The 24,987-nt window shown below is 35.8% G+C and overlaps 1 protein-coding gene and 5 pseudogenes across 1 annotated transcript in view; 1 reads left to right on the top strand and 5 right to left on the bottom strand.

Moving 5' to 3' along the window:
- Positions 1–1,019: 1,019 nt before the first annotated feature.
- Positions 1,020–24,987, top strand: part of LOC116135981 — a 29,427-nt gene continuing 5,459 nt past the window's right edge. Inside the window, exon 1 of the mRNA XM_031421689.1 lies at positions 1,020–1,077. The gene's annotated coding sequence lies outside the window, so the exon portion shown is untranslated. The remainder of the gene's footprint in view (positions 1,078–24,987) is intronic.
- LOC116135979 lies at positions 3,761–4,926 on the bottom strand (annotated as a pseudogene).
- LOC116135950 lies at positions 7,845–9,959 on the bottom strand (annotated as a pseudogene).
- LOC116135977 lies at positions 11,051–17,946 on the bottom strand (annotated as a pseudogene).
- LOC116135980 lies at positions 18,208–19,364 on the bottom strand (annotated as a pseudogene).
- LOC116135949 lies at positions 22,382–24,364 on the bottom strand (annotated as a pseudogene).

Below are 24,987 nucleotides of genomic sequence, written 5' to 3'. Positions count from 1 at the left end.
GTGAGCTAAAAAATAATAATAATAATTATCGTTATTGATGTGAGAAAATTGTATCAATAAAGTTATTGTAATTCCTCTCCTCTTCTTCGCGGCATTCTCTTGGCAAATTAATTGCTGCTCTGTCCTCTTCTTCTCGGCATTCTCTTGGCAAATTAACTGTTGCTCTTGCCTCTATCTGATTAGCTTTTGACAACGACCACTTTCTAGAACCAATTCAATTCAAATTTTGATTCTTTACAACTCAAAGCTCTACAAGTCCCAGCAGTATATGTGAGGAGTGAAGACATAGACTTATTGTATGATGAAATCAGAATTTCATTTAAATTAGTATTTATATTCAATACTAATTTAAAACCAGACTTATTTACGGATATTAATTGACTTTTTATATATAAAAATAGATAAATATTACGTAAAGAAATATTGAACAGCTTGGGAGGCAGTTAAGATTGGGCATCTTTACTTTAACTTTCATTGGATAATGATGAAATCGATGTCATGTTGATATTAATATGGGATTAATAAAGATGAATTAATCAAAACATATATATAAATTAAGTAGAAAATTTAAATATAAATATATATTAAATATTTATTCGAAGGATGCATGTGTCCATTAATGATTGGACATGAATGAGACATACTAACTCAAACCTTACGTTAATGGTTAGTCCTCCTTGACTACGTATCTTTACACTACGTATTGACTACTCAAATATGGTAAACGGCTTAAGCTCTAATTCCAAATTCTACCATTAACAAACACTTAAATACTTATTTTACAGCGGATATTCAGCATATATGTGATGTTAATATTCAAATTCAATAATTTAAAAGCATCTTGTTCCTTCGTGGTTGCTCGCTTAACACAACCAAAGGGACTCGCCGGACTTGGTCAACACGCACCAAACTTCTTATATTATAACAAGGACATATCCTTTTTCTTTTCTTCTCAAACATATGTATATAACAACTGACTTCAATATATAATTTATTATGTTAAAAAAAAAAAGTTAAGATAGTGGACTCAGTCAGAATTAAGTTTCTATTTGAACATCTTGGAAGGCAATATCCTTAACTTTCATTGCTCAAGAAATTGTATACCAATGTCGTCTTACCCTTCTTTGAGTCTGGAAGGAGTGGTTTAAATATTTCCGGTATGAAGAAGGCAGGGACTCGCCAAGTGATGCGGAATGTGATCCTGATCGTGTCACTCTAATTGCTGCAGTGACTTTTCAAGCAGGAACAACCCTCCTGGTGGTGGTTTGGCAAGATGATAATAATGGACATGTTGCCGGCAGGGCTATTATGCTGCTCAAAATGAAGCTACTAGTTTTCTTGATTTCTAACACCGTGGCTCTTTCCACATCCATACTTGTTATTGTTTCGCTCACATATAGGTTTCTTTTCATTTCGAGATAGGGTTGCCACTGCATGATAGTAACTTATGGATCTGCTCTTTTTGCTGTTACGCCTAATGAATCTGTCAGATTTCGATACATCTTGCTTGCGGCTGCTGTGCCTTTCGTAGTTCGGTGTTGATCCAGATGTATAACAAGTATACAAGTAACAAGATATCCAATAGTATTCCGGGAGCTTCAAGTCCTTAGCCAATTATGTTTAATTCAGGATGAAGATTAATATCCTGAGCCAATTGTTATGTAATCTGACATGAGAAGCTGTGTATCAGATAATTAAAGTATTATATGTTGTGATTGCCAAATTAAGTTGTTCCTTCAATTGTTGATGAACATTTAACATTAGTCCAATTTTGAATACAGAAGATTCTTTTGTCCAGATATGAAGAGGGATTATTGATAGGTTAAACAGTTTTGGCACAATTTGGGGGTGTTTGTCTAAGCTTATAAGCTGGTAAACTTGCTTATAAGCTCTAAAATTAAACTGACTTGTTTGTTTATAATTTTGAGCTTATAAGCTAAAAAAAATAAGTTGGGGGAGAGGTACTTTTTTTTTTTGGCTTATAAGCACTTTGCTTAAAATTAGTTGACCAAGTATATTACCACCTTATCCTTGTTTAATTTTAAAATTCATAGTATGCCCTTGTTTAATGTAATACCTTTTTTAGGAATTTTATAATAAAATATATAAAGCCACATTTTACCAAACACGTCAATTACTTATCAATCACTTATAAGTACTTTAACCAAACACGTAATTGCTTAGAATTTCAAATGCTTATAGTTAATTTTAGCTTATAAGCAATGTTGCTTATAAGCTAATTTCATAAGCTCAGACAAATACTCCCAAAAAGAATTTCCTAATACGCAATGGAATTGTAATCAACTTATTAGCAGTCAAACAAAAGAAAGTCCGACACAGGTTGGAAGGCAGCTCGAAATAGTGGATAAACGGAACCCTTAGCCCAGACTAAACTAGGGGCATATGACCCAAATGAATTCGGGCTTTCTTGATTGGAGAGTAACCCTTGTGCCCAAACAGCAAAAAAGGGTTCATCCTCGCTAAATTTGAGGTTCCTTAATGTCATGCTCCAACGTATTATTGTTGTGCAACTGTACGCACTTAAAACTTGAATACAGCAGTTAAATAAGACTGAACGGCAGAATGTGAGTGTGTATAGCCATCAAAAATCGAAATGTTTGACAGAATACAATTTAGGCAGCAACAGAACTTTCAACTTATGAGCCCTTCCCTCACCAAAATTGAGCATTCCAACAATCGTAGAAATTCTTTCAGTAGTTACCTCAATTTTACAATTATTCTGACTGTAACTCTGACTTTTTGCCTCTCTTCTTGCTTGCAGCTGCCGACTGTACTACGTATAACATCAATAATGTCTTACCCTTTTTCTTGTTAGAGTCAGTTACATTTAAGATAGCACATTCATTTCTCAAGTAACTGCTGGATATCAGTTGTTGTCGTTCGGCGCCGCTAGATGTTAAATTTTTGGACCCGTGACACTAACCAGTTTATGTCGACCAGTTGCAGTTGCCTAAGTTAAGACATTAACTTTGGTATTCTGACAAAAGAGGAGAAATTGTTGCTTTTTATTCTCAATTGGTATATAGAATATGGTCATACTAGTGGACTTCATAAATAAAAGCAAAACCAAAATTAAATAAAATGGATAACCAGAAGTGTTTGTTTGTGTTCTAAATGCCGCAAGTGCCTGGATGATAGGATTAAATGGTCAATAAGGCAATTATAAGACTGTTGGAACTGGAACTCCTAGCCATTTTTTTCCATATCACAAGTTGGGGTAAGTGGTAGCATGCCATCTTTCCCTTTCTGTCTTTCGAAAGTCTAAACTTCCTATCTGTAATTGACAGTTCCATGTCCCCTTTTGAAGAATCAGTACAACGTCAAAAGGAACAAATTGTTAAATATTCACAACAAAATACTAATCCCTGTACATTGTTCTTTTGTCACCACTCATTTTCTTCCCTATTTTCCACCCTGATTTCTCAAACTTTAGTGGCTCTTCAAAAAGTTCAGAGAATCCTAACATGGATAAGAAACAAGTATCACTTAAGGCCAGAAAAAAAAAAAAAAAAAAAAAAGAGAGTAACAAGCAATAAAATTAAGGGATATTACATAATAGACTTCATTGCCAGACTGTAAAGAAGAATCTTCCATCTGTACATACCAAATCATTTGAAATCCAAAACCCAGAAAAAGTAAACAAATACAAGACATAGAGACGAGTTTATAAATGAGGAAGAGTAACAGAGTTCATATCTCTACATGCATCTAACTACAATTTTAACAGTTTACAATAAAGCTAAACAGCTAGTTGCTGCTGTTGGTGTGAGGTTTCATCTTCATTGAAACACAAGTGGAGTTTTAGAAATCTTCCAATGTTTAAAGATGATTCTGCTATATTTAGAGATGGTTGAGGTTGTAGCATCATCTCTCTCTGAAGATATGAACAGTAGTGTGAAAAGTGTTGGGTGTCACATTTAAGCGAAGCCCAATCCAAAGAGAAATCTACTTCAAGAAAGTTCATCTCTGTTGTGCTGATTCCTCCAACTTTTGCATAGTAAGCATTGTTGTAATTCCTGAAAGTTATTAAGCAAAAATTTTAAAAAAGAGAATCTTTTTAAGTATACTGTAAAGGGTCAAGAGTGCTAAATACTGTAGTTATTCTCCATAACCTAAATGACTAAAAGACCCCCTGACAAGAACCTGAATTTAATAGTTGTTAAAATACATGTAGTGACAAAAGGAGTTATTGTTTTAAACTATTAACACATTGGCCCAAAAATCTTTCTCCTCATCTGCATTTTAGCTTGTTTTCTGGAAGACAACGTGGGTTTCACATGACTAGAATTATCTGGATTTACACGTAGATCGTTTTCTAGGAAAATTCAGTAATTTTATACCAGGGATCTGGAATTTTCATCTCTGAGAGAAATCCCAGAAAAGAATTCGAGAATCCAAAATTTGCATCTTAAAGTAATCTACCAAGTCAAACAATTTAAAAGAAACTTCAATGTCCATGCTCCACCCAATCTTTAAAGCTAAACCGAGTACATAATTTCAGAAAACCAAGAACCCAGAAATCAAATCAAAGATTTAAATTGACACCGCCATGCAAAGTGAGTAACTTGAAAAACTTACATATCATCCATGAACTTTGCGGCAACCATGACACTTGTGATAAGCAACGATGAACGTTGAAAGAATGATAGGCAACGGGGTTGCCTTGGGCGAACCGATCAAGATAAACATAAGCAACAATGAAGCAAGACGGGCTACAATTCGCGTACTGAAAATTCTCTCTAAGTAGTTTTGAATTGAGATAGAAGGGCGAGCCAAGCCATGAAAAACAGAAAATTCTGGGGCTGAAGTCGACAGTTAATATCATGGATTCAGCCACTCTTTGAGCAGAGAAGAGAGAAAAGTGATAAGATTTGTCATCACATTCGGGTTCTCTAACTCTGCCATTGATGACCAAATAACTTTTTGAGCTAAATGCCTCCGTTGAGATACATAAGGTTTTATGCTTATATAAAAAAAAAATCAAACAGGTAAGGTGGTCTTCATGGTGGGACTGATTACTTAAATTTAAAAAAATAACCTCAAAAATTGAATTATGACTGGATGTCCCCGTTGGTAGGGTTTGAGTTGGGTTATGATTATTAATTTCAAAGTTAAACCTGTGAAAGAGGGAACAAAAGGTGGGGTTTATGGTGGATTAACATGTGTCTTTTTCTTGTAAGAAAAGAGATATACAATGAAAATAAAATGAGTAGAGTAAATTGAATTGGAATCCTAAACTTGTTAATTAAGAAAAATATCCAGGAATTTGGGTGATTAATTGTGACAATGGTGATGGTATGCCATATTCATCATGTGATTACATGTGGGAAAATTTTAATTTAATTAGTGGGTTCCACCCTTTTAAGATCTTGCATGTGTTGCGACCATATACAAATGGTGGACATAACATGGATTTGTAAGGTCGGTCCATAGCACAAAGTATATGCTGCTTTTTGTCCAAAAATATGCAAAATTTTAGATTTGCGGTTGGGGGTTGGGGTCGGGTTTAATATAATATAACGAAGCCGAAGCCGAAACCGACTAGATTTACATATCTGTCTGCAAATCCTAAAACAGACACTAATCCAGTATTAAGGGTGGATTAAAAGACTTGTTAAAACTCATCATTTCAGTTCTAAAAGTCATAATAATTGGTCATATTTCCAGCTCAAGTCCTGAAGTTGAACTTAAACCAACTCAATGGAGGGATATTATACATTTACAGGCTTTATATGTGAAGCTGTGGTGAGCATTTCTTTAGAAAACTCAGATATTATAGAAGAGAAGAGAAGAGAAGACGTGACTTTACAGCAAGATGTGAATTTATTTGGAAGCCTTTTAACTTGCAATTATAACATGCTGCTGCCAGTGCCAACCACAAATAGTTATCCTTTCAGCTTTGTCTTTAATTTGTGTAATTAACATAACAGTGGCCAAGCTGGAAGCAGTGTTGAGTTATTCTTGGAGTGAACAGGAGCAAAGCATGTCCTGTTTATAAGAGTAAAATGTGTAAAACTCAAACAAAAGACAAAGCGTATCTATCGCTTTGCCCTTTGCATGAACGTATCTGTATCCCATAACCATGTGCTATCCCACGTGATTTTCTCCCCTACAATTGCGAAATACACCTCACTTGCTTTTCTAGTGGGTCCTTCTCTTCAACCCTCAAGACTGCCATCTTTTTACAGAAAATGATAATCTTTTAATCATGGTTTTATTAAGCCCAAAATTTGGACATCTACATGAGGACATGCCACTTCACTATCAAAAATTCGAAATGTATTCTTAGCACGTGTAGCACAGTGATTTGGACATTTGGGGTTCTCTTGTTTTTTTGAAATGGCTTTATCACCGACGGCTTACTTTGTCGAGTATAGCTTATTAAAGATTGCTACATTGTTGCTGTAATTAAGTAAGGAGTGGGGAAATAGGAGTTTAATGTGCATCAAATCAATCACTGTAAGTAAAGAAAGCTAATAGTAGAAGGTAAAGTTGGTAAAGGGTAACATTGACAATTCGGAAGCTAAGCGATCAAACACACTGTAGTTTGTGAGTTGTCTATCCTTTTCAATTTCATGACAATTAATATTATGTTTGAGTAACACACACAAACAATCACGGGTCAACACAATTTATCAGTTCACAATTCATCAGTTCGCATGGATCTTGTCTGTCCAATAATAAGTTTCGGACCAAACTAATTACAAACTCTCACATAAGGTTAGTGGGATTAGTGAGAGAGGTTTGTTAGGTTAGCACTCTTGTATGTTTATGCCAACTTGATCACATGTAAATCTCCTACAAGAAAGGCGCTGTTTTCGGAGAAACAGATAAGAAGTCCATTTATTTAGTCCAAGATTTTCCTCAGACGTTACAGACCAATGACAGCCCAAAGTCCCACATCGCTGGGCCAGCTATAAAATTACATCCCTCTCTTCCGCAAGAACAACTGAACAACCATAAAATCTGTGTCTCGAGAGTCAATTCAATATTCAACATTTATTGTTTCTCGAGGATCACTTGGTTTTCAAACTATGGACTTCGATTTGTTCTCAGAAGGGTCTTGAAAGAAGGTGATGAAATTGGATTGTACTGGAATCTGGACGGGCGGGAAGTTTTCTCATGATTGAGTATACTTCTTTTATATCGTCTCTTGTATATTTCTTTAATATCGTCTCGCGACAGTAACAGTCCTTAATTTTCTTTCTGGTTACGCTTAACAACGTTAAACTCGGGGAACTTCATGAATAAATGCGTGCAAAGCTTGTCCACCAGTCCACTAACCATCAGAAACTATTTCGGCCAAGGCTAAGCAATGTCAATGTCTAACTCAATCTGCAACAAGAGGTCCTACAAAATGCCTGAAGGACTCGATCTGAACCAAGTAGTCCTATAAAATGTCCTGAAGGTGGACTTTAATCTCTAATGTTTCTCATCTAGCCTAACATAAATCAATTGAAATCAACAGAAAGAAAACGTTACAGATGAAAATGCAGTAAACATTTAATAATACTCAAAAAAACTGAACAACTGTAAAGGCTAAGGCGAAATTTCTACTAAGCCAAATGCTACACAAGAAAGAATACAGTAAATATTAAAACAAATTTAAACAGGTGAATACAGATGACTGGAACCCTCTATTGAAGCAAAGCTTACTCCTAGTTGCTGTGAGTAAAAACTCGTATCCAACTGTGGAAGAATCTCCTTAAAGCAAGTTATTAAAGGTTCAAACTATTTTGTGATATTTAAAATAAAGGGAAAGCAGACAAATCACGGGCTACTCTGCAGTTGGCTGAGGAGTGTTTGATCTCATCTCACCACTGTCATGTTATAGTCAGTGCTATCCTTCTCCGATAAAACATTGGTATTACAGTTTCATAGTTAAGCCAATCATGAATATAAGCTTTGTCTTTACGATACCCAGATTGCCTTATAATACCCACCAAAACCTCTTACTTGCCGTGTCGGTTCTTCATCAAAGAGTTTAAAAAAGGCAAGCACATTTACAGGTTTGGCCTCCAATTCTTTACTCCCTCAGCTGCAAAAGCTCTTGAAGCAAGACAAAGCCTCCATAATTCTCTTCTCTCAATATGTCCTTCAGCAAGAATCTCCATGTAGTTGAATTTGGCTTTCCTCCCACTTCAACAATGTGATGAAGAAAGTCTCAGCTTATCAAAATTTCCTTCTTTAACATAACATCCCAGGAGAAGATTTGCTATTCTAGGGTCATACGAGACTTAACTGACAGCCATTCCATATACATTCTCTATACCTTCAATTCACCAATCCTAACCAAAGTGAGATATAGCATGGTATCCAAATTTGATACCAGGAAAATCGATTGTAAGTTCCACACCCGATATACCTCCTCTTTATTACACAAACACCGTACAGACTAAGAGATATGATAAGGTATCTATCCCGACCAGTATTCTACTCTCAACCCTCCTTAAGCACTCTTCAGACTTTTCAAACTGTCCATCTTAATATACATTGTCGCCATTGTGCTGAATGTAGTCCAGTTCGGATTAATGGCTCTATCCTTTCATCTGTTCATATACTGTTCCATCTTTTCTCCAGATCCTGGGATCCACAGATGATAGCCAAATGTTGTACGAATATACATCTGTCGTACGCTTTCTCCATCATCTGAAACCACTAAGTCAATTTTATCGTACTCCTTGAGGTTCATAAAGAGTCATCATCACATTGAATGGAGAGAGAGTGCGTAGCATAACCCTTATCTCCATTTTGTCAAAATAATTCAATATCCTCTCATTCTAGCCGAACATAGATTCAGAAGAGCCCCATATACTCTCCTGTCCTTTAAAGTATGAGGAAGCTGTAGGAAAAATCTTCGGCACTAGATATTCCATGAGCTTTGGCCAATTAGGTCTAACTGAATCGCAGCATCACTAGCAGATAATCTGAACCTCTCTCCTCTATTGTCATCCACTCATACACCTGCAGAAAATAAAGTCAGAGTTTAGCAACTCAATCTCTGATACAAAATGCCTACTGACCCCTAGCAAGGAAACAAAAAGGACAAATTTTGATCAAAACAACCCTATTAAAGAAGCTTCAGTATCCTATGAGACTCAGACAAATATTTTCTCTTCTCTTCCTCAAAATCAAGCGACATTACCTGACTACCCGCTTCAGTCTATTTTACGTTGAAATTTGAACTTCACTAGTTCTACTAATTCCATCCCTAAATCTCAGGGCGAAATAGCTCACACAAAATTGCGGCAGAATTGATTCTTTCCTCCTGCACTAGCTGCCTTTCAAACAGGAGAACTTAAACTAGGCTTTCCAATGAGACAGTTTAAACTTCATATGTTAAAAAGCCCCATACCAGTTAAGATTCATTATGAACTTGAAGAGAGGTTAGGGATTGCAACTTAACTGATAACAAATGCCCATAAAACAAGACGCACCAAAAACACTGAACAAAGACCCAAAAAGCTTCGAGTCTCAAATCTTGCTTGCAGCACAATTCCACTAAAAACCAATCCAATCATCTGAAAAAGACAAATAAATGCTAAACAAAGCACCAATAATTACTTTCAATTTGGATACCTCCAGAGCTTGCTTGTAGCGCCTGTACTTCCTCAACTCCTTAATAACTCTAGAAAGCTCCCATTTTGTAACCTTCCTCGCACCATTCTCCCACTGATTCAACACAGAAGCACAACCCATTTCAGGATTCTCATAAGAGATATTCTTTGTAAATAGCATTCCATTTGATCATGGGTCTCGCTCAAAGTCCACGTTCCATAGTTGTGAATTTGAGATATAGAGCACTTATGATGGGGAGTTTCTGGGCGTTACAGTTTGGTAAGGGCAAAAGTAGGAAGTTACTGGAAGAAGTTGAGAATAGAGAGGGTTGAAGAGAGAGAAATGTTGTGTGGATTATGAAGAGAAGGTTGAAGAAACATGTTTTGAGATGCGAGTCTTTGCAGATTGTAGTTTGTTAAAGTGTATATAGCGAAACGAAGGTTTTTTTCTCGATTGAACAGATTGATCTTCCTTCAAGATAAGTAGTAATTACTTTAACTACCTGAATTTATTTGGTTTGTTTGCGAGGATAATTACATATACCCCAGTAGTGCAGAAACTACAATGAACCCCTCCTCTTATTTACCCTGAATTGTGTAGTATTTTTTGTCATTACCAAAAGATTATTGGAACTTGAAGAGGCAAAACGATATTTGAATAAAATTGTTGACCCATAAAAACTCAAGAAGCAGCTGAGTGTCGTTTCCCCTGTGTTTACACTGTCACGTAAAATCTCAAAGTGCATTAATATTATATCTCAATTAAGTTTTTTTATTTTCTTCGCTGGTCAAATTCTTATTGCCACTGCCGCATTTGTTGTGAACAAGAGCAAGAACGGTGGAAGTCTACCGAGATCCGGTCGGCAGGTTTAGTAAAAGTAATAGCTCCTTGCTGGTTCAAATAGTCGGAGCCCATACCAGGATTCTGAAAAAAGTAACAAAGAAAAAAGGAGCAGAAGTGCAGAAAATCCATATTATGCAAACTGTAGCACACAAGATGGTGCATATTTTGTTTGAAATCAAACTAATTCAAGGATGTCAGCCAAAAATAATTTTTTTTTTCCATAAAAATCAAGGTTTGAGTTCATTTTGTAATGGATACCACAAAAAGTTCATGACAAAAGAGCAAGAATATAGCAACAAAGTTCTCATATTAAGCAAGGAAAGAAAGGGCGAAACTCGAGGAAGAACAAAACCTCAACATAATTTGGTTTTGCTTCCAATATGATATCAAATGCAACTTTCTATCCTCATAACAAACCAAGTGATTACAATCACATACAAAATGAGATGCTATCTGAGGGCTTCACATGGCAGGTAAGCAACTGGTTCAAGGTATCAGCAACTTGAACTTACAGGTTGTCATGCTCATTACCTGCATTAAAACCATATTGAAGTTGAGAGATGCAGCTATAACAATTTGACACAATGATTTTGGCAAGATCAACTCAAACTACGGAATCGATAAAAAATCAAGAGCATCCTGGCCACCTTTTACGCATGACATCGTTGTTTCCATGTTTCCATGGACATATACTTTGGGCTCTTTAATCTGCAGATATAATCGCAAAGAGAATTTTCAGATCTGATAATCTTAGGCCACTACCTGTGTGAGACACTGTTCTTTACCTACCAGTAACAGGGTGGAAAACTCATTTGGGGACGAACCTTGAGAAACCATCCACAGTAAAAAACACTTGTATCCATCAACAGAAGAATGCTCACTGTTACATAGATAGAAAGAGAAATACACGTGCATTAGCAAAAAGTACTAAATCTTTTATTAATCCAGTGCGCATTCATGTCATTGGCTATTTTATAGATATTGCAAGATAGGGGCAAAAAATGCAAAATCCGAACCTCACTTCATGACATATTTGGCCAAGGACACGTTAAAAGATAGCAAAAGACAATGGAATACTCACTTCAATAGATAGGTGAAATTCTCTTATGAAATTCTTCAAAGGGATGCCTTCTTCTTTGGAATATCTGGCATTATAAGACACAGTTATGAACTGATAGATAAACCTTGGAAACAGCAGACATGATTACTATGCACAACATGAAAGCAAACTTCATCGGAGTTATGCAAAAAAAAAATTAATTACTGAAAGCGTGATGTCAAGCCCATTTCAACAAAACAAATCTGAGCATACGTACGGACCACTTGTCAGTCATTATTGACCAAAACAAAAAGGAGGGACAAAAAAACAAGATATTCTCAATTTTTTCCTGGTTCAATAAACTGGTCAGTAACAATCTTGTTACAGCACAACTCATTCTAAGTTTCCATGCCCTGTGTTGTACTAACAATCTTGTTAGAGCACAGCTCACTTTAAATTATCTATATTCCCAACATTTCAGGCAAGTGATGCCACGATTGGATAGTCAAGCAATTAAAATAACCATGTAATAATTCTCACGAACTGGGGAACTCATTCTAAGTACCATGCCCTTGTGTTGTGTACTAACATTCTGTTTGCAGCACAGCTTACTTTAAATTATCTGTGTTCCCAATATTTGGGCAAGTGGCATCACAATTGTTATAATGTCTAAAGCATTTAAAAAAACATGTAATAAATTCTCACCGAACTGGGGAACTCATTCTAAGTACCATGCCTTGTGTTGGTACTAACCTTCTTGTTGCAGCACAGCTTAATTTAAATTATCTGTGTTCCCAAATTTCATGCAAGTGGCATCACAATGTTAATGTCTAAAGCATTTAAAAAAACCATGTGGTGAAAATTCTCACTGAACTGGGGAACATTCCCGTACTTGGATAGTATGAACCATGGAAGCAGTTTAAGCAAAGACTGTTGACCCCACATGAAATGTGCAAACTATTCACAGATTTTTTATCATTTACGTTTACACACTATGGAGGTGAAAATGTTGTAAAGCCGTTGTAAATGAACCATTGTTTACTACATAAGCAATAACTGAGCATACCTCCATGAGACATCCTTTTCACAAAAGCGGGATATCCGTTCATGGCTGAGTAGTATCAATGTGAACCCATGTTCTTCAGAACTGTCACAAGATGACCTACCAAAAAGATCAAGCCCAATATTTGCCACATCAGATTTTAGGTCAGAAGAACATTCTATGAAATGCCAATTCAAAAGAGGGAAAAAAAAAATATATAATTGACTGTGATTTCAAAAATAAGGTAGCTACAGTTTTGTAGCATTGCTGAAGACATTTGTCAAAACAATTTTTAGCAGAAACACCCTTGTTGAAAACATCCCTCAACATTTCTTCTGCTTGTTTACTGTTAAGAGAGAGAGAGAGGAAGAGAGAGAGAACTCACCAATCTGATGCAAATACTTTAAAGAATAGCCACTGGGGTAATTCTCATAGGATGCCATGAAAATATGACAGTGCACCCTAGACTACAGAATATAAAGATAATTACCTAAAAGGAAGTAACTCATTACCCACCATAAAGTAATGACTAGTCATCAAACCTGATTATAGAAGTCCCAGCAAAATGATACTGAGCACTTTCCAGAAGGATTTCTTCCTATTGATGTAGCTGTAACAAACAGTGCAACATTAATCCTATTAGCAATGGGGAATTAAAAAAGTTTCAAAAATTAAACAGCAACCAAACGTTTTTAGTAAACTAAAGAAAATTACTGTTTACAAGCACAGCCAAACAGTGTCACAATTCATACATCCCCACGTAGAAGTCAACAATGTGCAACATACACAGATGTAGTGTCTCATGAATGAGATGACTTGCAATTGAGAAAAAACATGACAGCCAATGATGTGATTAAGGACATCTCTAAAAACAGAGCACAGCAAAAAGGCATTGTGCGTTTTCTTCCAAAAGGTGAATGAGATGACTTGCAGTTGAGGCATGTCCCAGTAAGACTGAACATAAATAATCTGAGCAAAAGTGCAGCTTACAACAAAACCAACACACAAGAACATACTCCTGTTAGCTGCAACTGCTGCTGATAAGTTGAAAATTGGTAGTGAACTAATAATAAATCGAAGCTCCTGCATTAATTTTAAAAAAATATTATTATAAAAGTGCTCTGATAATGTAAAACAAAGTGAGCCACCAGAGTTTCCAAATACCTTGTGAGGAGCTTAGAGTAAAGTAGTACAAAGAGAGAAAACAGGGAAAATAAGGGTAGAACTCTCCTGTCAAGTAAGAACCAAGCTGAAAAGGAAACATTCTAAGTTAGGAACCATTATGATTTATGAAGGAAAAAAAACAAGATGCCAAAAAAATTATAGGTTTGATACTCACTATACAAAGAGGATATGCAACAAGCAAAGAGCGTGGAAGGGCTGAAGTGAAGTACCAGTGAAAGGAATGTGTCTAAGTGAAACACAGTGAAGGAAGAGCAGAAAAATTGCTAATATTACCTAAACATGAACACAGCAAGGCTAATCAAGAACCTAACAAAGGCAGCTCTAGAAGATGTATGTCGACCCTTACCATCACAAATGAACCTACACCAAATGAAGATGACAGCTGATTACCCAAATCTGTGGTGAATGCCTATGTAGAGGCTCCTTAAATGCAGTCACCACATTTAGTATGAAATCTGACAGCACCACACACAAATTTATGGAGGGGAACAACAAAATTTAATAGAGAATTACTCATCAACCAATTGTAAATGTAGATTTTACAAATGAGGTGAATTGATAAAGACGAAAGAGAAACTTTGAGGGAAAACCAAGAATATCATGAAATGCTTTTCTCAAATTCCACACGCAAAGTAAATGGCTATGAAAAGTCATTCAACAAGGATTACACCCCCACTCAGAACTCCGATTTAAAACAGAATTGAACCACAAAACTTCAAACTCAGGCCACACTAACTTCTTCCACATAATCGAATCAACCAATATGGTGAGGCCTGCGCAAGAAAAAATCATTCATAATTCTATCACAGAACAATTCTGATGAACAATATTACATAAGAACAATTTACAAACCTATGGACAGTAGGGCAGTTCCGATACAGCATTTCAGTGCTTTCCACAATGAAATTGATTTGGTCTGTCATTTACAAAATGAGATTCTTATAACAAGGACCAAATGTTAATCAGACTTTTTGCATTAGAATACTGAGATACAGTAGCAAACGCATAATAGGAGGGGCAAATGTAGGAAAACATATACTTACTCATAAAGAATAGTACTACAAAAAAATTACTCGAGTTAAGAATATAAAAAGAAAATAACATTAACTTATGTGTCACACAGTGGTTCTTTAAGAATATAAAAACATTATATATACATGGGGTTTGAAGGAGTCTAACATTATATAAGTTGCATCCTAACGCAGAAGCGTTCAAGGCTTATAACTTTCCCATATTGTCACTTTATAGTTCTAGGCATCATGGTTTTAAAATTAAAATAGGAATTCTCTATATCCAGTTAGCACATAGATATATTACTGTAGCATGTTAATTCTTTACAATGTTCTTCCAAACGTTAAATTGTACAGATTGCAGACAGCCTTGTACTCTCTTTCGATATGCAACATTATAATGAGAAAATATCAATAAGCATATTCCAGAAAAAGAACAGCAACTTACCAACAAAAGCTCTATGCCAAGAGCACCAAGAAGTAACACCATATCACATCTAAAGACAATTGTGGTGAAAATCTGATCAGAAAACAAAACAAAGGAAAATCAAAATAATCAAAAATCCATGAATATTCTGATACTTAAAGCAAAATAAACAGACATACCAGACAATTTAATGCCGCATAAAAATGCCCTTTGAGCCAAAGCCCATATGCCAGATTGACTACACAAAATTAAGAAAAATAATTAGCAGCAGTTATGGTAATATATTTAAGTCAATCTTTTTTAATGACTAAAAATCCTTTGTCCTTCACTTGCATGTGCACCAGACAAAGTTGGACACTACTACATGACCCTACAACATTTAGCAGTCAAGAAACCAGTAAAAAAAAGTCCAAGGTAGGGGGCCCAAGAACCTCATTAACAAGAATGAAAGGAAATAAGCAATCAATAGTACAACCAGTATGAAATCTACTTTTTATCTAATATTATAAATAATCAATTGCTCAGCCTCACAGAGCTAGAGGGATGAACCAGACATTGAACAAGTCAATTAATATGCATTAGTCCTCTAGGCAATAAATAACAACCTTAGAGCTAACCATGTAAGCAAAAAGGAAGTATCAAACCATGAACCAGACACAGAAGTTTTACCTACAACTGAAATCTCACATCAAGTTATAATCTCTAACTACCAGAAAACGAAAAGTACTTCCATCAACTTCGAGTGAAAATGCACTCCACAAATTTGACTATGACAGTATGTGATATGCCTTAAAAAGGGAGAAACCCAATTATACTAAACAATAGAAAATTTCATGTAATTGTTTTGAGAGAACAAACTTGTTTGTGAATAAAATAGATAAATAGAGAAAACAAAAGACGGTTAAATAAAAAACAGTAATCACCTACACCAAGAGCTAGTACATTCGGAAGCGGACGTGTGCAATAAAACAGGAAGTGAAACTGAAGCGCAGTTAGTATGACAAAGAAAGCTTCTACTTGCTGTCCAAACTTTTTTCCAACCTGCTTAAACATCAACACATTAAAAGTTCAAAAACCTTGCAAAGAATGCCATAGCTATGCAGCAATATAATCAATTTTACCATTTTTATTCTATACATTCACTAGAGTTTTTATTTGAAGGAGAAACAATCATTTTAAAGGCATATCATCATTCTCCATGCAGCCACAAGATTTGAGAAGACATGAAAAGGCATACCCTAAGAAGGATCTACTGCAACACATGAACGCCAACAAAAATTCCAAGTCTATCTAACCCTGGAAGTTCTTGGATCTCTGAGTTTGGATGGTTAAGATGACCTAGGCTACTAGCTCAAATCAGATTGAAGCCAGATTTTGCACGACTAAAAGTGCATCAGCTTCCTGGATTTTTATTAAATTAGCTTCTGGTCAAGACAATGGAAAAATTCTGGCCATGCAATGCAAAAAAATGATTCATTACCTCTTGAAAAGATTGTAGACGAATATGAACACAGTTAAGAGACAAAAAAAAAAGCACGTACCTGAATACGGAAAAACCGCAGTGTAGATAGTAGGATGCAACCCAATGCCAAACGTACTACAAAATAACAATTATAACAGGTCAGTCAATTTTCAGAAAGGGATTCCCCAGTAATTTACAAGAGCTTAAACGGATGTTCCATGATTTACCAATCATACTGATATTAAAAACAACACTTCTACACAATACCATAAACACAAAATAACAAGAAAAATGGTAGCAAAACATTTTGTTTGATTTACTTTTTCCAGTAACTGCAAATTATTATAAAAATGCAGAAGTGCATTATCACCACAATAATCATATCAGCATCAACAGGCTCAAAACTGAAGTGAACAGTGTGCATCTTAGTCTTTTCTAGTTCAAGCCAAAAAAGTACTAACACGAACATTAACTATCTCAAAAAGAAAAAAGAAAAGCAGTTCTTATTGCAATACTAAGTTCATGTTTAAGAAGGCACATGGTGCAACACCCCAACAGAATTCATTTCAATGCAACCTAAATGAACTGATGGGTCCCCATATATAGAAGGGCTCACCTGCAACCAGACCATAAATCTTTGGCAAGTGCAGCAAGCTCATAACTAATATAATTGGAGATGCTAAAATAGATACAAGTATAGCACCTACAAGAAAAAAAAATGTTAAGAGATTAATGATTCTCAACTGATTCATATAATCAAAAAATCTAATCAGATCCTAGTATATTCAAGAGGATGGGTCCCATAGTAATCAAATGGTAAGCTCAAAAGAATATTTCATGTAACCCATATCTGCAATCATTAGAAAAACCAGTTATAATCCCTTGTCATAGGGCAAAAAAATTATAACCTCTTAATGACAAATTGAGATATAAACATAAAACAAACAGGATATCCCTTACTCCAATAAAACATGCCTCAATGATGTGGGTTAAGCTCAAGGAAGTCACCTCTTACTCAGATACCAGGGGACTTCTCACTTGACTTAACTACTTTAAATTTGTAAATAGAGAAGATAAAGAACTAGTCTAATGTGATAGAAAAGACCATAACAGACAAACACAAACTTATTCAGCTTTAGAGGATATGAAGCTTACCAATAAAAGTGCGAGGAACAACTCCAGGGAACTCCAAATGATCATACTGCCACGAGAAGTAAATATTTTGAAATCCAATCCAGGCCCAAATTGCAATAAAATTACAACCCACCACAACTAACAATAATTTAAATTAAAAAGTTTAAAACAAACAAGTGAACTTACATTATCTAAGCGATGCCTATGATAAAGAATATCGTGCATACAAGTATCACTTAAGGCCAGAAAAAAAAAAAAAAAAAAAAAAGAGAGTAACAAGCAATAAAATTAAGGGATATTACATAATAGACTTCATTGCCAGACTGTAAAGAAGAATCTTCCATCTGTACATACCAAATCATTTGAAATCCAAAACCCAGAAAAAGTAAACAAATACAAGACATAGAGACAGTTTATAAATGAGGAAGAGTAACAGAGTTCATATCTCTACATGCATCTATACAATTTTAACAGTTTACAATAAAGCTAAACAGCTAGTTGCTGCTGTTGGTGTGAGGTTTCATCTTCATTGAAACACAAGTGGAGTTTTAGAAATCTTCCAATGTTTAAAGATGATTCTGCTATATTTAGAGATGGTTGAGGTTGTAGCATCATCTCTCTCTGAAGATATGAACAGTAGTGTGAAAAGTGTTGGGTGTCACATTTAAGCGAAGCCCAATCCAAAGAGAAATCTACTTCAAGAAAGTTCATCTCTGTTGTGCTGATTCCTCAACTTTTGCATAGTAAGCATTGTTGTAATTCCTGAAAGTTATTAAGCAAAATTTAAAAAAGAGAATCTTTTTAAGTATACTGTAAAGGGTCAAGAGTGCTAAATACTGTAGTTATTCTCCATAACCTAAATGACTAAAAGACCCCCTGACAAGAACCTGAATTTAATAGGTTGTTAAAAATACATGTAGTGACAAAAGGAGTTATTGTTTTAAACTATTAACACATTGGCCCAAAATCTTTCTCCTCATCTGCATTTTAGCTTGTTTTCTGGAAGACAACGTGGGTTTCACATGACTAGAATTATCTGGATTTACAGTAGATCGTTTTCTAGGAAAATTCAGTATTTTAACCAGGGACTGGATTTTCATCTCTGAGAGAAAATCCCAGAAAAGAATTCGAGAATCCAAAATTTGCATCTTAAAGTAATCTACCAAGTCAAAACAATTTAAAAGAAACTTCAATGTCATGCTCCACCCAATCTTTAAAGCTAAACGAGTACATAATTTCAAGAAAACCAAGAACCCAGAAATCAAATCAAAGATTTAAATTGACACCGCCATGCAAAGTGAGTAACTTGAAAAACTTACATATCATCCATGAACTTTGCGGCAACCATGACACTTGTGAAAGCAAACGATGAACGTTGAAAGAATGATAGGCAACGGGGTTGCCTTTGGGCGAACCGATCAAGATAAACATAAGCAACAATGAAGCAAGACGGGCTACAATCGCGTACTGAAAATTCTCTCTAAGTAGTTTTGAATTGAGATAGAAGGGCGAGCCAAGCCATGAAAAACAGAAAATTCTGGGGCTGAAGTCGACAGTTAATATCATTGGATCAGCCACTCGAGCAGAGAAGAGAGAAAAGTGATAAGATTTGTCATCACATTCGGGTTCTCTAACTCTGCCATTGATGACCAAATAACTTTTTGAGCTAAATGCCTCCGTTGAGATACATAAGGTTTTATGCTTATATAAAAAAAAAATCAAACAGGTAAGGTGGTCTTCATGGTGGGACTGATTACTAAATTTAAAAAAATAACCTCAAAAATTGAATTATGACTGGATGTCCCCAGTTGGAGGGTTTGAGTTGGGTTATGATTATTAATTTCAAAGTTAAACCTGTGAAAGAGGGAACAAAAGGTGGGGTTTATGGTGGATTAACATGTGTCTTTTCTTGTAAGAAAAGAGATATACAATGAAAATAAAATGAGTAGAGTAAATTGAATTGGAATCCTAAACTTGTTAATTAAGAAAAATATCCAGGAATTTGGGTGATTAATTGTGACAATGGTGATGGTATGCCATATTCATCATGTGATTACATGTGGGAAAATTTTAATTTAATTAGTGGGTTCCACCCTTTTAAGATCTTGCATGTGTTGCGACATATACAAATGGTGGACATAACATGGATTTGTAAGGTCGGTCCATAGACAAAGTATATGCTGCTTTTTGTCCAAAAATATGCAAAATTTTAGATTTGCGGTTGGGGGTTGGGGTCGGGTTTAATATATAATAACGAAGCCGAAGCCGAAACCGACTAGATTTACATATCTGTCTGCAAATCCTAAAACAGACACTAATCCATATTAAGGGTGGATTAAAAGACTTGTTAAAATCATCATTTCAGTTCTAAAAGTCATAATAATTGGTCATATTTCCAGCTCAAGTCTGAAGTTGAACTTAAAACCAACTCATGGAGGATATTATACATTTAGGCTATATGTGAAGCTGTGGTGAGCATTTCTTTAGGAAACTCAGATATTATAGAAGAGAAGAGAAGAGAAGACGTGACTTTACAGCAAGATGTGAATTTATTTGGAAGCCTTTTAACTTGCAATTATAACATGCTGCTGCCAGTGCCAACCACAAATAGTTATCCTTTCAGCTTTGTCTTTAATTTGTGTAATTAACATAACAGTGGCCAAGCTGGAAGCATGTTGAGTTATTCTTGGAGTGAACAGGAGCAAAGCATGTCCTGTTTATAAGAGTAAAATGTGTAAAACTCAAAACAAAAGACAAAGCGTATCTATCGCTTTGCCCTTTGCATGTGAACGTATCTGTATCCCAAACCATGTGCTATCCCACGTGATTTTCTCCCCTACAATTGCGAAATACACCCACTTGCTTTCTAGTGGGTCCTTCTCTTCAACCCTCAAGACTGCCATCTTTTACAGAAAATGATAATCTTTTAATCATGGTTTTATTAAGCCCAAAATTTTGGACATCTACGTAGGACATGCCACTTCACTATCAAAAATTCGAAATGTATTTTAGCACGTGTAGCACAGTGATTTGGACATTTGGGGTTATCTTGTTTTTTTGAAATGGCTTTATCACCGACGGCTTACTTTGTCGGTATAGCTTATTAAAGATGCTACATTGTTCTGTAATTAAGTAAGGAGTGGGGAAATAGGAGTTTAATGTGCATCAAATCAATCACTGTAAGTAAAGAAAGCTAATAGTAGAAGGTTAAAGTTGGTAGAAGGGTAACATGACAATTCGGAAGCTAGCGATCAAACACACTGTAGTTGTGAGTTGTCTATCCTTTTCAATTTCATTGGACAATTAATATTATGTTTGAGTAACACAAACACAAACAATCACGGGTAACACAATTATAGTTCACAATTCATCAGTTCGCATGGATCTTGTCTGTCCAATAATAAGTTTCGGTACCAAACTAATTACAAACTCTCACATAAGGTTAGTGGGATTAGTGAGAGAGTTTGTAGGTTAGCACTCTTGTATGTTTATGCCAACTTGATCACATGTAAATCTCCTACAAGAAAGCGCTGTTTTCGGAGAAACAGTAAGAAGTCCATTTATTTAGTCCAAGATTTTCCTCAGACGTTACAGACCAATGACAGCCCAAAGTCCACACTCGCTGGGCCAGCTATAAAATTACATCCCTCTCTTTCCGCAAGAACAACTGAACAACCCATAAAATTCTGTTCTCGAGAGTCAATTCAATATTCAACATTTATTGTTTCTCGAGGATCACTTGGTTTTCAAACTATGGACTTCGATTTGTTCTCAGAAGGGTCTTGAAAGAAGGTGATGAAATTGGATTGTACTGGAATCTGGACGGGCGGGAAGTTTTCTCATGATTGAGGTATACTTTTTTATATCGTCTCTTGTATATTTCTTTAATATCGTCTCGCGACAGTAACAGTCCTTAATTTTCTTTCTGGTTACGCTTAACAACGTTAAACTCGGGGAACTTCATGAATAAAATGCGTGCAAAGCTTGTCCACCGTCCATAACCATCAGAAACTATTTCGGCCAAGGCAAGCAATGTCAATGTCTAACTCAATCTGCACAAGAGGTCTACAAAATGCCAAGGACTCGATCTGAAACCAAGTAGTCCTATAAAATGTCCTGAAGGTGGACTTTAATCTCTAATGTTTCTCTCTAGCCTAACATAATCAATTGAAATCAACAAAAGAAAACGTTACAGATGAAAATGCGTAAACATTTAATAATACTCAAAAAAACTGAAAACAATGTAAAGGCTAAGGCGAAATTTCTACTAAGCCAAATGCTACACAAGAAAGAATACAGTAAATATTAAAACAAATTTAAACAGGTGAAAGCAGATGACTGGAACCCTCTATTGAAGCAAAGCTTACTCCTAGTTGCGTGAGTAAAAACTCGTATCCAACTGTGGAAAGAATCTCCTTAAAGCAAGTTATTAAAGGTTCAAACTATTTTGTGATATTTAAAATAAAGGGAAAGCAGACAAATCACGGGCTACTCTGCAGTTGGCTGAGGAGTGTTTGATCTCATCTCACCACTGTCATGTTATAGTCAGGCTATCCTTCTCATAAAACATTGGTATTACAGTTTCATTAGTTAAGCCAATCATGATATAAGCTTTGTCTTTACGATACCCAGATTGCCTTATAATCCCACCAAAACCTCTTTACTTGCCGGTGTCGTTCTCATCACAGAGTTTAAAAAAGGCAAGCACATTTACAGGTTTTGGCCTCCAATTCTTTACTCCCTCAGCGCAAAAGCTCTTGAAGCAAGACAAAGCCTCCATAATTCTCTTCTCTCAATATGTCCTTCGCAAGAATCTCCATGTAGTTGAATTTGGCTTTCCTCCCACTCAACAATGTGATGAAGAAAGTCTCAGCTTTATCAAAATTTCCTTCTTTAACATAACATCCCAGGAGAAGATTTGATTCTAGGGTCATAGAGACTTAACTGACAGCCATTCCATATACATTCTCTATACCTCAAATTCACCAATCCTAACCAAAGTGAGATCATAGCATGGTATCCAAATTTGATACCAGGAAAATCGATTTGTAAGTTCCACACCCGATATACCTCCTCTTTATTACCACAAACACCGTACAGACTAAGAGATATGATAAGGTATCCTATCCCGACCAGTTATTCTACTCTCAACCCTCCTTAAGCACTCTTCAGCTTTTCAAACTGTCCATCTTAATATACATTGTCGCATTGTGCTGAATGTAGTCCAGTTCGGATTAATGGCTCTATCCTTTCATCTGTCATATACTGTTCCATCTTTTCTCCAGTCCTGGGATCCACAAGATGATAGCCAAATGTTGTACGAATATACATCTGTCGACGCTTTCTCCATCATCTGAAACCACTAAGTCAATTTTATCGTATCCTTGAGGTTCATATAAAGAGTCATCATCACATTGAAGGAAGAGAGTGCGTAGCATAACCCTTATCTCCATTTTGTCAAAATAATTCAGATTCCTCTCATTCTAGCCGAACATAGCATTCAGAAGAGCCCCATATACTCTCCTGTCCTTTAAAGTATGAGGAAGCTGTAGGAAAAAATCTTCGCACTAGATATTCCATGAGCTTGGCCAATTAGGTCTAACTGAATCGCAGCATCATAGCAGATAATCTGAACCTCTCTCCTCTATTGTTCATCCACTCATACCCTGCAGAAAATAAAGTCAGAGTTTAGCAACTCAAATCTCTGATACAAAAATGCCTACTGACCCCTAGCCAAGGAAACAAAAGGACAAATTTTGATCAAAACAACCCTATTAAAGAAGCTTCAGTATCCTATTGAGATCAGACAAATATTTTCTCTTCTCTTTCCTCAAAATCAAGCGACATTACCTGACTACCCGCTTCAGTCTATTTTACTTGAAATTTGAACTTCACTAGTTCTACTAATTCCATCCCTAAATCTCAGGGCGAAATAGCTCACACAAAATTGCGGCAGAATTGATTCTTTCCTCCTGCACTAGCTGCCTTTCAAACAGGAGAACTTAAACTAGGCTTTCCAATGAGACAGTTTAAACTTCATATGTATAAAAAGCCCCATACCAGTTAAGATTCATTATGAACTTGAAGAGAGGTTAGGATTGCAACTTAACATAACAAATGCCCATAAAACAAGACGCACCAAAAACACTGAACAAAGACCCAAAAAAGCTTCGAGTCTCAAAATCTTGTTGCAGCACAATTCCACTAAAAACCAATCCAATCATCTGAAAATAGACAAATAAATGCTAAACAAAGCACCAATAATTACTTTCAATTTGGATACCTCCAGAGCTTGCTTGTAGCGCCTGTACTTCCTCAACTCCTTAAAACTCTAGAAGCTCCCATTTTGTAACCTTCCTCGCACCATTCTCCCACTGATTCAACACAGAAGCACAACCCATTTCAGGATTCTCATAAGAGATATTCTTTGTAAATAGCATTCCATTTGATCATGGGTCTCGCTCAAAGTCCACGTTCCATAGTTGTGAATTTGAGATATAGAGCATCTTATGATGGGGAGTTTCTGGGGCGTTACAGTTTGGTAAGGGCAAAAGTAGGAAGTTACATGGAAGAAGTTGAGAATAGAGAGGGTTGAAGAGAGAGAAATGTTGTGTGGATTATGAAGAGAAGGTTGAAGAAACATGTTTTGAGATGCGAGTCTTGCAGATTGTAGTTTGTTAAAGTGTATATGCGAAACGAAGGTTTTTTCTCGATTGAACAGATTGATCTCCTTCAAGATAAGTAGTAATTACTTTAACTACCTGAATTTATTTGGTTTGTTTGCGAGGATAATTACATATAACCCCAGTAGTGCAGAAACTACAATGAACCCCTCCTCTTATTTACCCTGAATTGTGTAGATTTTGTCATTACCAAAAGATTATTGGAATTGAAGAGCAAAACGATATTGAATAAAATTGTTGACCCATAAAAACTCAAGAAGCAGCTGAGTGTCGTTTCCCTGTGTTTACACTGTCACGTAAAATCTCAAAGTGCAATTAATATTATATCTCTCAATTAAGTTTTTTTATTTTCTTCGCTGGTCAAATTCTTATTGCCACTGCCAGCATTTGTTGTGAACAAGAGCAAGAACGGTGGAAGTCTCGAGATCCGGTCGGCAGGTTTAGTAAAAGTAATAGCTCCTTGCTGGTTCAAATAGTCGGAGCCCATACCAGGATTCTGAAAAAAGTAACAAAGAAAAAAGGAGCAGAAGTGCAGAAAATCCATTTATGCAAACTGTAGCACACAAGATGGTGCATATTTGTT

The sequence above is a fragment of the Pistacia vera genome, unplaced genomic scaffold, assembly GCF_008641045.1.
Source record: "Pistacia vera cultivar Batoury unplaced genomic scaffold, PisVer_v2 Contig306, whole genome shotgun sequence".
Classification (NCBI taxonomy): domain Eukaryota; kingdom Viridiplantae; phylum Streptophyta; class Magnoliopsida; order Sapindales; family Anacardiaceae; genus Pistacia; species Pistacia vera.
Note: the sequence above shows the minus strand (reverse complement) of the source record. Positions and strands in the feature narration are given on the sequence as shown.